The following is a 15,712-nucleotide window of genomic DNA, read 5'->3' as shown; positions in this document are numbered from 1 at the left end:
TAAATATAAAGTCAGAGGTTACTGAAAAATAAAATACTAGTTTTCTTATCACTAATTATAATATTTTATCAAAGGACAATACAATAAAGAAAATTTAAATGTTCAAACTGCTACTTCAGTATTATATTATTCATATTATCTTTATTATTACAACAAATCCAAGAAATTTTTTCAGGGCTATTTTTTTACTGGTTTAGATAGAGATCAGTCTCTAGTTTTCATATCATCTGCTTTATCACTCAATTCTAATGAGAAGAAAATGAACATAAAAGTCTACATTAATGAAACCAAAAATCAATATGTGTGTCCAATTAAATTCTAAGCATTTCTGCTTGACTTAGAAGGTTGAAATTTTGCAGGTAGACACTTTTCCCATATTTAATAAAGAGAAAATTCTAAAAGTTCCCATTTTTGGGATTAAACAGTCTCCCTTTTATTTTTTAATAAGGCTAAGTGTGATTTTAGCAGTATGTTTGAGGGTATATGTAAGCTAACAGTGTTTTTATCCGATGGTTCCTGTGAACACTTCTTTTGATTTGTAAAGGAAGTTGCTTAAATTCATCAGACAATGTCACTTCACAAGCAATGTCAAGTTTTTGTGACTGTTTTGGAATAATCATTAATAACACAAAAACTCAATGCTAAAAATTAATGATGTCAATTTACATGTGCATTGCTTTTATCAGAGCAAGATTTATGTAGCATCATCATGAATCAACAATGAAAATCATTCAAATATTCTTTTTAACAAGTAGTAAGACTATTAAGATCTATAAGGAAACCCTACTGAAGGATTTTCAGCATGCTCTATAAAATGATTAGTTCAAGTAACAGTAATAACAAAAGGCCAAAGATTGTGTATATCAACTAATAACTTAAATACTTTGCCAATATTTTAAAGTTACACTTTCATAAAATAATAATCAATAATAATTATATAAACATGTTCTACTAATAGTAAATTTAAATAATATGCTCTTTTCAACTCATAGATAACCAGAATTTCATATATTGGCAGAAAAATTTTAAATTTCTGCCAGTGGATATATTTTAAAATTTTACCCTATTTTGTTTTTAATTCTGCAGGTGAACAAATAACTATTTAAGAGAAATAATAAGTATTATCACTTAAAATTAAGTGATAATACTTATTATTATTAAGTGAATACTCTTCACTTAATTTTAACTAGAAGAATTTACTAGGTATTTTTAACTTAAGAGAAATAATAAGTATTATCACTTAAAATTAAGTGATAATACTTATTATTATTAAGTGAATACTCTTCACTTAATTTTAACTAGAAGAATTTACTAGGTATTTTTAACTTGGCAACTATCACATGTCATATATTATGAAATTTATGCCCCCCCCCCACCAAAATAACTATTCCTGCTGTGTGTGTGATAATAACTGTACGTTATTTCTGGTCAAGGAAAGAAAAATATAAAAAAATAAAATAAAAATTTCTATTCATTGCTGCATTAAATGTTTATAAAAGGTTAGGCTCCAAAATCAGTCAGCAAGAACTGTGTTTTAAAGATAACCACCACTTGAGTTGTCCATGTGATATTTTATAAATAGAAAAGATATAAAATTACATAACAAGGGAAAACAAAAAACTTAATCTGAAAATTTAAAAAGTTCACTCTTGCTCATCCATTTCCATTTGCCTGTAGAGGCTCGCATCATAATCTTCACCATCTTCTAGTCTGCAAATTACTTCCACTCATCATTATACCTTTGCTTCCACCTGTCTCACACAGCACAGAGTTTCTACCAGCATGCGTAACTTCTGAATCTGTGAAAATATTTTTCGTGTCCAGGCTGTTTTTGATAAGAAGCATGATCCCACTATCTCTTCTATTTTCCCTATCCTTCCTAAATACTTTGTACATACCATAATAATAAATATCACCATCCCCTACTTTTGGTGGCAGCACATTTCTGTTAGTCCTATTATGTCAGCATTAGTTGTACTCGCCAGGAGTTCTTTCCATGCACTGCATGCTTTCTTTATACTTATTTGTGTCTAAATGTCTGATTAAATGTTTTCTAGCACTTGAAATTGAAAAATCACATCTACATATAGTACAGTTGGAAATGTGTTACCTTTTCCATATTTTACAATTCATGGAAAATCTACAATTTAATCTTACATAGTTAGGGAAGGACATTACTCGGTTGGTTTCCATGAAGATTATTACTATACACTGGAAAACGTTTAACATGAAAAATCAGTTAACATAAAAAAATATTCTGATCTCAACAAAATGCTATGCGGTTTCTTTTAACATGAAAAGATTTTGCATCTCAGAAGAACAAAAAAATAAACCGGCTACCATGTAGTCACTAAATTTTTAGTGTTTATGACTTTATGACTCAACTTTCTATTGACTAGGCCGACATTTGATAATAAACAATATGCAGATAGTACAAGGATACCGCTTGCCGCACACCACCCTTAACAAATGGGATTACCCGTCAGTGGGCAAAACATTTCATTTACAGTCTTGAAGTGAGTGACACGTATTGTATAGAGTGGTGAATTTTAGTAAAAAATTCATAAATTTATCACCTTCAACTGTACAATGGAAAAATCAGGGCGTAAACAGTTCTCTTAAAGTTAAAATGGAGTTGCCTAAAGCAGTAGATGTAAGAGATTCTTTAAAAACAGACATTTGTAAAAGGTTTAAAATTGCCAACTCTACATTGTTGGCAATCATAAAGAATAGAGAACAACTTACTGCAATGTTTGAGCCACATAGGAAACAGATGAGAATGGCCAAACACGAATATTTGGAGGCTGCATTGTTTGTTTGGTTCAAACAAGCTAGGTCTCAAGAATGCTCCAATATCGGGACCTCTATTAATGGAAAAAGTGGACATGTTTGCAATTCAAATGGGGATTGAATTAACTGTGAATTCAGGCTGGTTGGAATGTTTCAAGAAAAGAAATGGCATCGTTTTTAAAAATGTTTGCAGTGAAGCAAAATCAAGTTTCACCGAGTATGACATCTGATTGGCTGCAGTACATTGCCACAGTGCTTGAAGAATATAGCATGAGAGATATCTTTAATGCCGACAAAACGAGGTTGGTTCTATCGCTGCTTACCCGATAAAACTTTATCGTTTAAGGGACAGCAGTGTTCTGGCAGCAAAAAGTTCAAAGAGAGGATAACAGTAATGGTGGCTTGCAATTCGGACGGATCTGAAAAGCTGCCCTTATTCGTTATTGGGAGGAGCATGAATCCACACTGTTTTAAAAATGTAAAAAAATGCCGGTTGAGTACATGGCAAACAAGAACGCATGGATGACCGTGACATTTACTGATTGGCTTTTGAATTTAGATAAGCGCTCTTTACACGAAAAGCAAAAAGTTGCCATGATTGTTGATAATTGTCCAGCTCACTCTGAAGTGAGATTAAAAGCTATAAAGCTTATATTTTTGCCTCCAAACACTACGAGCATTTTACAGTCTTGTGATCAAGGGATTATACAGAATTAAAAATTGTATTACTGAAAAACAATTGCTAAGAAAATATTTGGCTGCAATTGAAGCAAAAGATTTCTCTGTCAACTTACTGGATGCATTGCATATGTTGTGCACTGCTGGGAATCTTTTAACACCAAAAACTATTGAAAATTGTTTTCGTGATGCGGGATTTTCTAAAATGACAGATTTGATACCTACTCAAGAGTCTCAATCAAGAAGCTGAACTGACATTCAGTGAAATATCTGGGTGTGTTTCATCTCTTTTATAAAGTTCGGTATCTTTGGATGAATTTGTTGCAGTTGATGATACTAATTTGTGTACAGCACTGATTTTAATAGATAGTGATATTTTGGACATCGTATGGCCTATGGAAGTAGACCCGGTGGGTGAAGATAGTGATGATAATGTAGATTTGATACCTACTCAAGAGTCTCAATCAAGAAGCTGAACTGACATTCAGTGAAATATCTGGGTGTGTTTCATCTCTTTTATAAAGTTCGGTATCTTTGGATGAATTTGTTGCAGTTGATGATACTAATTTGTGTACAGCACTGATTTTAATAGATAGTGATATTTTGGACATCGTATGGCCTATGGAAGTAGACCCGGTGGGTGAAGATAGTGATGATAATGTAGACAAACACATCGATTGGTTAGTTCCTGTTCATACTACGTCAGAAATGCAAATTGATGGAAAAGTATGCGCAGATATTTAGATGAACCAAATGATGGATGATATTGAACAATTTGTAGATAATAAAATGATAAATAACACGGTGCAAAAAAAAATATCAGATTATTTTACAAAAAATAATTAACAATTTTACATATTGTATGTGTTTTTTTATCTGATGAAGTCAATGAATAAGTGTTAATAAATCGTCTGTAAAATGCCCCTTGTGTATTGTTATATAGTGCATAAAATGTTAACTTGTTTAAACTTTCTATCTTAACTCTTTTGATTATTACAGTAGTGTTATATAGTGCATAAAATGTTAACTTGTTTAAACTTTATCTTAACAATTTTGATTATTACGACATCAAAAACGCATTGAGAGTTTTTTTTTTTTTTTTGTTTTTGTTTAATTCTTTTAACAAGAAAAAATATTTCTGTCCCCATGGTTTCATGTTAAACAATTTTCAGTATTTAATACCACTCACATGCCACGTGAAATTAATAATACAGTTTATTAAGCTATTCGCCTAAACTACTATACATTAAGGTGACATTTCAGGTATCTTACTGACACCCATCATTAGACCAGCTGTTGGGGGAGCAGAAAATAGAAAGGGTTACAAATTTGAATATATTACAATTACCAATATTAAAATTCCAATACAATTAATGTTACTATGTATTTTGCAATAGATGAAGCAACTGTAAGAAACATAATTTGAATCATAATAATCATAAAGAAACATTTGTAATTGTAATATTGTCAAATTTGTACACCTTTCTAGTTTCTGTTCCCCCAACAGCATGGTCTAATGATTGGTATCAGTAAGATACCTTAAATGTCACCTTAATGTAGAGTAGTTTAGGTGAATAGCTTAATAAACTATATTAATTTCACAATGATGTAAGAATGGTAATAAATATAGTAATAATTTTACAACAATTTTATATCGTATTATCCCCAGGACTCACATCTGGTGAGTATGGACTTGCACACCTAGAGTTCTGAGCTGCTTATCATCATTCTTCTCTTTCTTGGCAATTCTCTTCTACTCTCTCTCTCTCTCTCTCTCTCTCTCTCTCTCTCTCTCTCTCTCTCTCTCAGGGAAACTTGTAAAATTATTTTAGCTGGTGCAGCATAAGCCTCAGGCTTCCTTGCATTATATGGCTAGTAATAATAATAATTTCTTCACAGTCTTACTGAAAGACTGTTAATTGTCACACACAAGTATAATGAAATTATTACACATTGCAGAGAATAATACTATTATTCTGTATTTCTATTTTGCAAAGTAGACCTGCATATTTGATGGCCAATTCATCAATGAAAATAGGCAGAAATCTGCAAATTTTTTAAAAAAAATTCTTCCAAGTTCAAGATAGTTTTATTAAATCCTTCTAAAACTCAGTCCTGTCTTATATCTCACAAAAATGATTCTTCTGCTCCTATGCTCATCTTTGGTGGCACTCCGATTTCTAGGCAAAATGATATATCTCACTTGGGGATAACCCTGACTTCTAATCTCTCTTGGCACAAGCACATTACAAATACTGCTTCCTCTGCATCTAAAAAACTTGGTTTTCTCTTTTACTCTCGGCATTACTTTTCTTCCAAACAGCTGTTCACTCTGTACAAATTTGTTCCCACATCTGGGGTGGTGCCCCTCAAAACCTCTCTCAGGCTTCTAGATTCCATTCAGAAGAGGGCAGTTAGGTTAATTAACGACTCCTCTCTAACAGAGTCTCTCTACTCGCTGTCTCATAGATGTACTGTTTCTGCTGCATGCCTTTTCTACAGATACTTCCATGGGCACTGTTCCTCTGAATTGGCTTCTATAATTCCCACTCTCTCTCTCTCTCTCTCTTTCAAAACAGTCTGAAAATATGTCGCCACCAGCCAACATTTATTTACTGTCCAACTTCAAACTCACAGAACCAACTTTTCATCTTCCTTGTTTATTCATTCAACTGCCGTTTTCTGGAACAACCTTCCATCATACATATTTCCTGAAAATTACAGTCTACAGAAGTACAAGTCTAATGTCAACAAATATATCTTCTTTCATCTCAATCCCCAACCCAAACACGGCACTAAGTACTATAGGTTCTAATACCTCTCGTGTTTGGGGTTTTCATTAAAAAAAAAATTGTTTTAAAAAAATATAATAAAACATAATAAATATGATAAATCTTTTGTTAAAATTCAGTTTTAATAAAAGATTCATTATATTTGTTATATATTTAATACATATAAAAACTGTAATATATATTTATTATATTATGTGGACAAACTGTTTCACCATGATGATGATGATACAAAAAAGTTCTGTATTGTAAATCCAGAAAGTTGACAGCTATAGAGGATGTTCCTTTATTGACATGCTAGCATACATATTTTCATTGTGATAGAGTTCCACTGTATTTTTCCCAACATGTTTTCAATTATCTGAACTATCATTATCTTAATCAATGGACTGGTCATGAAGATCCCACTCTTGACCAGCTAGATCTCTTAACCTTAATCCTTTAGACATGGGGTACACAAACTCTGACACATTTAACAATTTTATCCAACCCATTTAACAATTATATTTAACCCATGTGAAAATTGGAAAACAATTTTTTTTTTCCTTTTTTAAAGTTGTATCCACTAAAATGAATGCTGCTGTTATAAGCTATCAGCTTATAAAAGCATAGGAATAGAGTCATTACCAGCCATTGTGGTCTAATGGCAAAGTATGGGTTATAATGGATGTGTTGTAATATCACATTAGCAGTGATGAAAAGTGTATCTATAGTTGAGTTTGTGAAATTCTGAATACAGTAGACTCTCGATTTTCCGGGATAGATGGTAAAAAACAAATCCCGGATAATCGATTTCCCGGTTAATCCAAAAATACAGAAGTCCTCGACATATGTAAGCTAAGATGTAACTTCTTACTTCGTAGAGTTTTACGTAACTTGGGAATGACTAATAACAAATTGCTACTATATTATTATTGACATATCTGAATTCAAGGCGTTACTTGTTAATCTTTCACCATTTTCATACATTCTTATTAGTTTAATTTTCTAATCCAAATCGATCGCTTTCCTTTTCTTGGTAGATTTACTAGTATCGGTGTCACTTTGTCGGCACCATGATAACTGTCAAAATGAAATTTTATGTAAAGAACTTCACAGGGCAAAATCTCACCATTATCCCCTTCCACAAGCTCACATTTTACTAAAGCACATTTCTGGAGGTCACTACCATAAAACAATAAAAACAAATTGCACTTTCTGTGTTATTTGGTTTTTCTCTTTGTGCATCTAATTATAAATAGATAGTAAACTCGATCTTATTGCATTTGCAAAAATACCGATAGCTGGAATTCTGTGGGTTTTTACATTATTATGGTGAAATGTTATTATGGTTTGTTTTGTGATGTGTCCCCTTCACTGAAATCTTCAATCATATGAAAAAAAAAACCATAAATAAATTGTAAGAATCTTCTCTTCTTTCCTATTTTTTTGCTTGTTACTCCATACCTCACCTATGCAATTTATGCATGCCGTGATCGTCGTTATTGATTGCTTATTATTATTATTATATATTATTTTTTTTTTAATTTTACAATCCTAAAAAAAAAAAAAAACACAGAGTGAAAAAAAAATTTTATGTAAATCCGTAGTTGTGTAAGTGGGGGACTTACTGTATCAAAAAACATTCAGCAACCTATGTAAAAAAAATGGCGACAGATAAAAAACGGAAAAATTTACCACGTATTACTTGCGTGTCCAATTCGATGCTTTTTTGCGATGTCAATTTTAAATCTAATAGCTTCCCTTTATTTTTTACGATGTTGCGTGTGGTTTGGTCACCAACATTATAATGGTTCTTTAAAGATTTAATGAATACACCTTTTTCAAACTTTTGAATAATTTCAAGTTTTTGTTTAACTGAAAGTGTAACTCTTTTGCATTTACCCATCATTTTTGCGATTTCAAAACAACAACAAAAAAATTTTATAAAAAAATTTCAACATCCCTGAAATAAATAATGAGATAAAATTTGTCTTTTTGCAGTGCAATGGAACACAACAATCGACACAGCGTGCTAAAACAAACTAAACATTTGTTCTCTTTCTCTTCTTCTTTTTTTCTTTTTTTTGAACGGCGGATGTGAAGACAATGGGGTTGCAAGATTATAGGTACACTAATCCCCCAATGACCACTTATAACACCGCTTCTTGTAGCTTATTTCTGACTTGCAAAACATCTGTTTATAACTACTGTATTCTAGTCATTACTTGAATTTTATGATTTTTGGTTGAATTTTTTTTTTTTTTTTTTTTTATTTGGAGTCTTGAAGTATCCCGGTTAATCCAATCCTGGTAAATCGAGAGTCTGCTGTAATTTGTTTCTGTTTTATTTGTCTTTATTACTGTTCTCTTACAATGTAAAAAAAGAAACAAAGTGGATACAGAGAATAGACAATGTTTAAAAGTGAGTGGTCAAAACTATTTGTTATTTGTTGTATTGTTATTTTGGTTTTTAGGAGCATTAGCAACTAAGGCCATATTGCTCCGGGATATGCGGTGGTCATTCTCTGACCTTTCCGCATCCTCCATATTTGGTGGTGACGGGCTCGAACCCCGGTCTAATCAAGAAGCGTGTGCTACACACTCCTGCTCCTTCCCACTTGGCTACAGAGGCGCCATATGTATATGTAAGCAAGGATTCTCAATCATGGACATAAATAAAAATAATATCAGAAACTAAACAAAATACACAAATATGAATAATATCATATAGTTATCTGCCACATCATCGAAGCCAAACGTTCAGAAGCTAATCTCTTTCAAATCCAGAACATTCTTCATATACTTCTTTCAGAAGTCAACTTTAAACATCAACTTTTACTCTGATATGAAGTATATGAAATTCATTGTTTTTATGTAAACAAGGAATATACAGAAACAAGGGTGTTTTTTGTTTTTTTTTACAGCACCAGCCAAAATTTGCTCCTATATTTTGAAATATAGGAGCAAATATTTAAAAACGTATGAATTCAGTGTCACCTTATGAATAAATTCATTGACTGAATTTATAAAAATTAACTGTGCGAATATACTGAAAAAAAAAAAAAAATATATATCCATATACAGGGTGTCTCAAAAATATTGATACAAACGTTTAGGGGAGGTAGGTAACATCTAAAGGAATGTAAATTGCATAGGAACCCATAACCAGAAATGTCACTGTAAGTCGGTACATAGCACTGTTCATCAGTTCGTCAGAGGGAAAATTTCTGGTTTACTAATTCAAGCAGTAGTCGCCACACGAAGAGCATACAACGATATATGAACTGTGAGCTGGCAGACATGCACCTAGTGTATGGATCAGCAGAGGGCAATGGATGAGCCGATCAACGAATTTATGGAGAACGCCTCCCAGACAGACTAGGTGGTAGATGACTTTCATCAACCGGTGAAATACCACCACTTCGCTTATTGGAGGCTTGAAGTGGAGAAACCCATGTTTAGTCTCTAGAGCAAAGTTTCCGGCATCCCCCTTTGCCCATACTTCTCCTTCAGCCCATGCATGGTACTAAGTACTATAGGTTTTGATACCTTTCGTGTTTGGGGTTTTCATAAAAAAAAAAAAAAAATGTACCGGACCACCATTTGTTTGCGCTTGTGCATCAAAATTTGTGCGATTATGGGTCATTTAGAGGTAACAGGAGTAGTGTGGGCAGACCACGTTCAACACGAACTTCCGCCATGGAAGAAAGTGTGTTGAAAGCCGTCCAGAATAATCCTACTACCAGCACACGTGCTGTTGCCTCTGCCTTAGGAGTGTTTCGTTGCAGTGTACAGCGTCTCTGGCATGACGATTCCTTACACCCCTTTCATCTCCAAAGGGTTCAGTTACTGCTCCCCCAAGATCATCCTGCACGTGTGGCTTTTGTGCAGTGGTTTCTCCAAGTGTTCAAGACTTGAATTTTCCAGCCTATGTTTTGTTCACGGATGAGGCTTATTGAACTCTGCATGAACTCTGCTAAATATCGGATCTTTCTTGAACAAGTTCTACCAGGGTTTCTTGACGATGTTCCAACAAATGTGACGCAACATTTGGTTTCAACATGATGGGGTGTCTGCCCATTACGGAAGGTGTGTTCGTGACCATTTGAACAGGCGTTTTGGGCGTCGATGGATTGGCCGTGGTGGACCCGTTGCCTGGCCCCTACGCTCACCCAATTTAACGAGCCTTTATTTCTTTCTGTGGGGCCCTCAAATCTATCATGTATGAATCGGCTGTGGAGACGGAAATGGATCTTGTGGTGAGACTTGTCTGTGCTGCTGCTACTGTCAAAGAAACTCCAGGTGTGTTCGACTGTGTCCGTCAATCCATGCTATGTCGGTGTCACGCACGCATTGCGTCTCATGGTGGAACCTTCGAGCATCTGTTGCAACATCATGAAATGCATCCATCTTGTACTCCATTGTTAATATTATGTTTAAATAAATAAATGTTTGCCACTAATTACTGTCTTATGTCATTTCTGCTTCTTGTGCCTCTGCTACTACTTTCCCGTGACGTTTCCGGTTATGGGTTCCTATGCGATTCACATTCCTTTAGATGTTACCTACCTACCTTTCCTAAATGTTTGTACCAATATTTTTGAGACACCCTGTAGATACATATGTGTGTGTGTATATATATATATATATATATATATATAAACGACCCCTGGAAACATTTGGTTTCAACCAAATGTTTCCAGAGGTCATCGTTCACAGAGTCAGCTGTAATCAGCCTTTCTGCAATAAGTAGGGCTCAGCTTTATTCAACTTTCTCTTCCCGAGCATCTTGTGAGATGAACGATGACTTTTCCTATGATTAAAGCCGGCCCCTTTCAAAATCGGCCATGTGGTAGGCAATGGCATTCCACCACATTATCTAATCCCACAAAGACCAACACAAAAACAACTGCAAAAACTGCTGTTAACCAGATCCCGGATGCCAATGTGTGCCCTGCAAAATTAAATTTAAGAAAGAAGAGGGTAAACTTGGCCACATGGAAGGTAAAAAGTTTAAAAGAAGGCAAGTGGATATGGTCATCAATGAAATGGATAAGTATAAAATTGATATTTTAAGAGCAACCAAAGTCATGTGGACAGGACATGGTCATTTAAAACTGGAAACGGGTTTTTGGTTGTTTTTTCTGGAAGTGACCAAGTAAAAGAACATGGTGTCGCTGTCATTTTGAATAAGGAATGCTCAAGGTCTCTTCTTGGATACAATCCTATTAATAATAGATGACAGTTAAACTTCAGAGCCAGCGAGTAAATCTCACAGTTTTAGTTGCATATGCACTGATACTAACATCCATAGACGAAGATATGGACGTTTATTATGAAAATCTCCAGTCAGCTCTTGATCTGGTCCCAAAAAAGGATGTTTTGATATTCATGGGCGATTGATTTTAATGCAAAAGTAGGCAAGACAGTTTCTTCTAGTCCGGAATGTGGTAGGTTTGGTCTTGGCACTAGAAATTAGTGGAGTGAAAGTTTAATTGAATTTTGTCATCTGAACAGTCTTGTCATATGTAACAACACCTGCTTTCAGCAGCACCTGAGAAGGCTCTACACATGAAAATCTCTTGATCATAAAACAAGGAATCATACTGATTATATCCTTATGCAGCAAAGGTGGCGTTCCAGTGTAATCACAGCAAAACCACTTCCTGGAGCAGATTGTGGCAGTGATCATCAGCTACTCCACATCGTTCTCAAGCTGAAGCTGAAAAAGATTGTGAATAAAGTTTTCCTAGATGATTGGATGCAGAAAATATTCCAAATGATTATATGCTTGAAACAGGCAATTGTTTTCAAGCTCTATTAGAACTAGATGACAATATGCTGCCTGAGGAAATGTGGGAAAATACAAAAAGCATTATTAAGGAGTCAGCAAATAATAGACACATTAGAGAAAGATCAAAGATCAGGAAGCCTTGGATTACAGAAGCCACTTTTAAACTTATTGAACAAACAAGAAATGCTAAAGCCCAGGGTGTACAAGGAAACGAAGAGTATCAGGAAACAAGCAAAGTCATCAAGCGCTGTTTAAGCCAGGACAAACAGGATTATATCAATCGAAAGTGTAAAGAAATTAAATACCACAACAAATGAAACAATACTAAAAAGATGTATGATATAATTAAGTCCTTAAGACAAAAGTTCCGACCAAAACTTAATGTAATTAAGGACTCCAAAGGGGAAATTTTAACAGAGGAGAACACAAAGGAAGGTGGAAAGAATACAGTGAGCAGCTCTTCCGAGCACCTGCTGGTACTAATGATCTGCCACCCCCTTTTCAAGAGTGTGATCATGAACCAGTTCCACTGAAGGAAGAAGTCGAAAAAGCCATCAGAGAACTAAAGTGTGGCAAGTCACCTGGAATTGATGAAATCCCAGCAGAACTGATTAAAGCTACAGGTGTGAAGGGCGCCGAGTTTTGGGAAACGGGACGGTGGGCATCAGATTAGAAGAAATCAATTTTCATCCCCTTAAAAAAGGAGATCTGAAAATTTGCTCAAATTACAGGACTATTAGCCTAATTTCTCACACTAGCAAGATTCTTCTTAAAATCATACTGAACAGAATCTCAAGAAAACTTGAAGAAAATGCCAGAAGAGTAAGCAGGTTTCAGAAGGGGTAGAGGAACCAGGGATCAGATCTTAAGCCTACGATTGATTATTGAAAAATGTAAAGAATTCAATGTTCCAGTCGTTTTGTGTTTTACAGATTATGCAAAAGTATTTGATTGTGTTCAACATGAGAAACTATGGGAAACAATGGCTATTATGGGTTTCCCAATCCACATAATTCAGCTGATTAAGTTACTGTACCAGGAACAGGAAGGAACTGTGAGAACAAACATAGGAAACACAGACTTTTTTACAATAGGTAATGGTGTCAGGCAGGGCTGTATTTTGTCACCTCACCTTTTTAATCTTTATGCAGAAGATATCATGCATGAAGCTTTGGAAGATTTTGGAAGACTGGCATCAAAATTGGAGGACTGAAGATAAGCAACCTTCGTTATGCTGTGCTAATTTGTAATTCTAAGGATCATCTTAAAGAAACTCTGAGGAGAGCATGTGAAGCAAGTAAGAAAAAAGGATTATTTCTGAATGTGTGTAAAACTAAAATTATGGTGATTGGTGATAATCTCGATTCCAGTAAAGTGAAGGTTAATGGGCAAGATATCGAAGAAGTTGATGAATTTGATTATTAGGCTGAAGAATAAATAAAAATAGTGACTGCTCAAATGATGTAAAGAGACAACAGGCAATTGCTAAACGTTGGTAGCTCATTTGATAAAATTATGGAGAGATCATGATCTGCCCCTAAAGATGAAGTTAAGAATCATTGATTTGTTAAGTTTTCCAGTTGCCACTTATGGATGTGAAGGATGAAATCTGATTGACAGGAAGAAAATTGAGGCATTTGAAATGTGGTGTTACAGGAGAATACTGCGTATTTCTTACTTGGATTGAAGAACAAATGAGTGGGTATTGAATAAAATTGGCAGGCCTAAAATTCTTCTTCATAGCATCAACAAAAGAAACTAAAGTTTTTTGGTCATATAGTAAGAAGGGAAACTTTCTGTTGAAGAATATAATGGAAGGAAAAACCAAGGGGGAAGAGGTGCAGAGGGAAACCTGCAATTAGGTGGAAGGATGGGATCAGTGAACTTCTGGGAATGACATTTTGCGATGCTGCTCATATAGCACATGATCGATGCAGTTGGAGGAATTTGTTGGTGGCCACAACAGCTCCTCAGGGAGCTATTTGACTGAAGAAGCAGCAGCCAAAAAAAAAAAAAAAAAAAAAAAAAAATTCCCATTTCGGTTACTCCAAATGTTTGTCCAGTTCAGCCTTAAATTTATTTAAGCTATCAACTTCCACAACAACATATGGAAGTCTGTTACAGCAATCAACTACTCGCTAGCTAAAGTCAAAATTCCACACATCTCTACTACAACTGTCTTTCCTCAATTTCAATCTATTCCCCCCTCAGGTTCTTAGGCTGAGCAAGTAGAAGTATCCCATCAGCACTGAGCCTGCTGAAACCATTCAAGGCCTTATACACCTCAATCAGATCACCTCACAGGTGCCTAGTCTCCAGATGCTGCAACTTGCAGAACTTAACCCCCTTTGTTTCTCTCACCAACCTTGTTGCCCTTCTCTGTACTTGTTCTAGGAACTCTACATCCTTTCTAAAATGAGGCCTCCAGACCTGTATGCAGTACTTGACCATTGCCTTATACAAAGGGATAATCACCTCCTTGTTTCTGTTAGCAAAATTCAAATATATCATTGACAAAACTCCATGACCTGCTCTGGCAGCCCATCTGCACTGCTCAGAGAACTTCATATCTGACTACACAATTACCCCAGATGTTTTTCATTCTCCACCTCACTGAGTGTAGTACCACACAGTTGTAACAGTTCTCTTGGGTTACTTCTACCCATATATATGTAGTACTTTGCATTTGTTAATGATAAACTTCAGTTGCCCCTTCTCAACCCATCTGCCTAACTTTTCTAGATCCTGTTGCAGTATCATACTATCATTACCGTCATTAAAAACCCTGCCAACCTTCGTATCATCTGCAAACTTGTACATTAAGCCTGATATACATTCATTGATAAATACACAAAACAACAATGGGCCCAGCACCGAACCCTGTGGGACTACACTAATAATATTAGTCCACATACAACAGTGTCCATTTATTACCAATCTCTGCTGTCTCCCACTCAACCGTCCCTTTATCCATTGAAGCAACTTGCCCCTAATGCCATACCACTCCAATTTGTACAGTAGTCTTCCATGTGAAACAGCATCAAAAGCTTTCCTGAAATTCAAGTATATGATCTCAAAATTATTTTTTGTATCCAGTTCCTTTGTGACCACATCGCAGTATCCAATCAAACTGGTTAGACAAGACTTCCCCCTTAACAAACCCATGATGTGTCTGTACTATTACTGCAGTCTTGTCTAGGCGATCCTGTATCACCTCTAACCAGTGACTCCATTAATTTCCTCAGAACAGAAGTTAAACTAACAGGTCTATAATTATTTGTGTCACCTTTGAATCCCCCTTTGTGAATTGGGGATACATTTGCACATCTTCAGTCCATGGGGACCTTCCCCTGAATCTAAGGATGCTCTCATAATTATGGCTAAGGGTTTGCTAACTTTCCTTGCTGCCTCCTTCAATATAACTGGATAGACTCCACCACTCCAGGTGCCTTTTTTTTTATGTTTAACTTCAACAATTTCTCCTCCACTTTGCTCTCAGTTATTACAAAATCACTTAACTCCCAGTTATAGTCTGATAAACTTCTGGTATTCCCCTCCTTGAATATCTCCTCATGTATGAATGTAGATGCAAAATACTCATTCAGTTTATCAGCTACTTGAGCAGGATCATCAATAGTCGAACCGTCTATGTTAAGTGGACCATTCTGATTCTCTTCCTT

At 35.1% G+C, this 15,712-nt stretch overlaps 1 protein-coding gene across 3 annotated transcripts in view; it reads right to left on the bottom strand.

Annotated features, from left to right (window-relative positions):
* The window catches only part of Rbcn-3A (rabconnectin-3 alpha), a 980,796-nt gene that overhangs the window by 396,397 nt on the left and 568,687 nt on the right, over positions 1-15,712 (bottom strand). The window lies entirely within an intron of this gene.

This window comes from Mastigoproctus giganteus, chromosome 2 (genome assembly GCF_048544385.1).
Source record: "Mastigoproctus giganteus isolate SK-2022 chromosome 2, ASM4854438v1, whole genome shotgun sequence".
NCBI classification, from domain to species: Eukaryota; Metazoa; Arthropoda; class Arachnida; order Uropygi; family Thelyphonidae; genus Mastigoproctus; species Mastigoproctus giganteus.
Note: the sequence above shows the minus strand (reverse complement) of the source record. Positions and strands in the feature narration are given on the sequence as shown.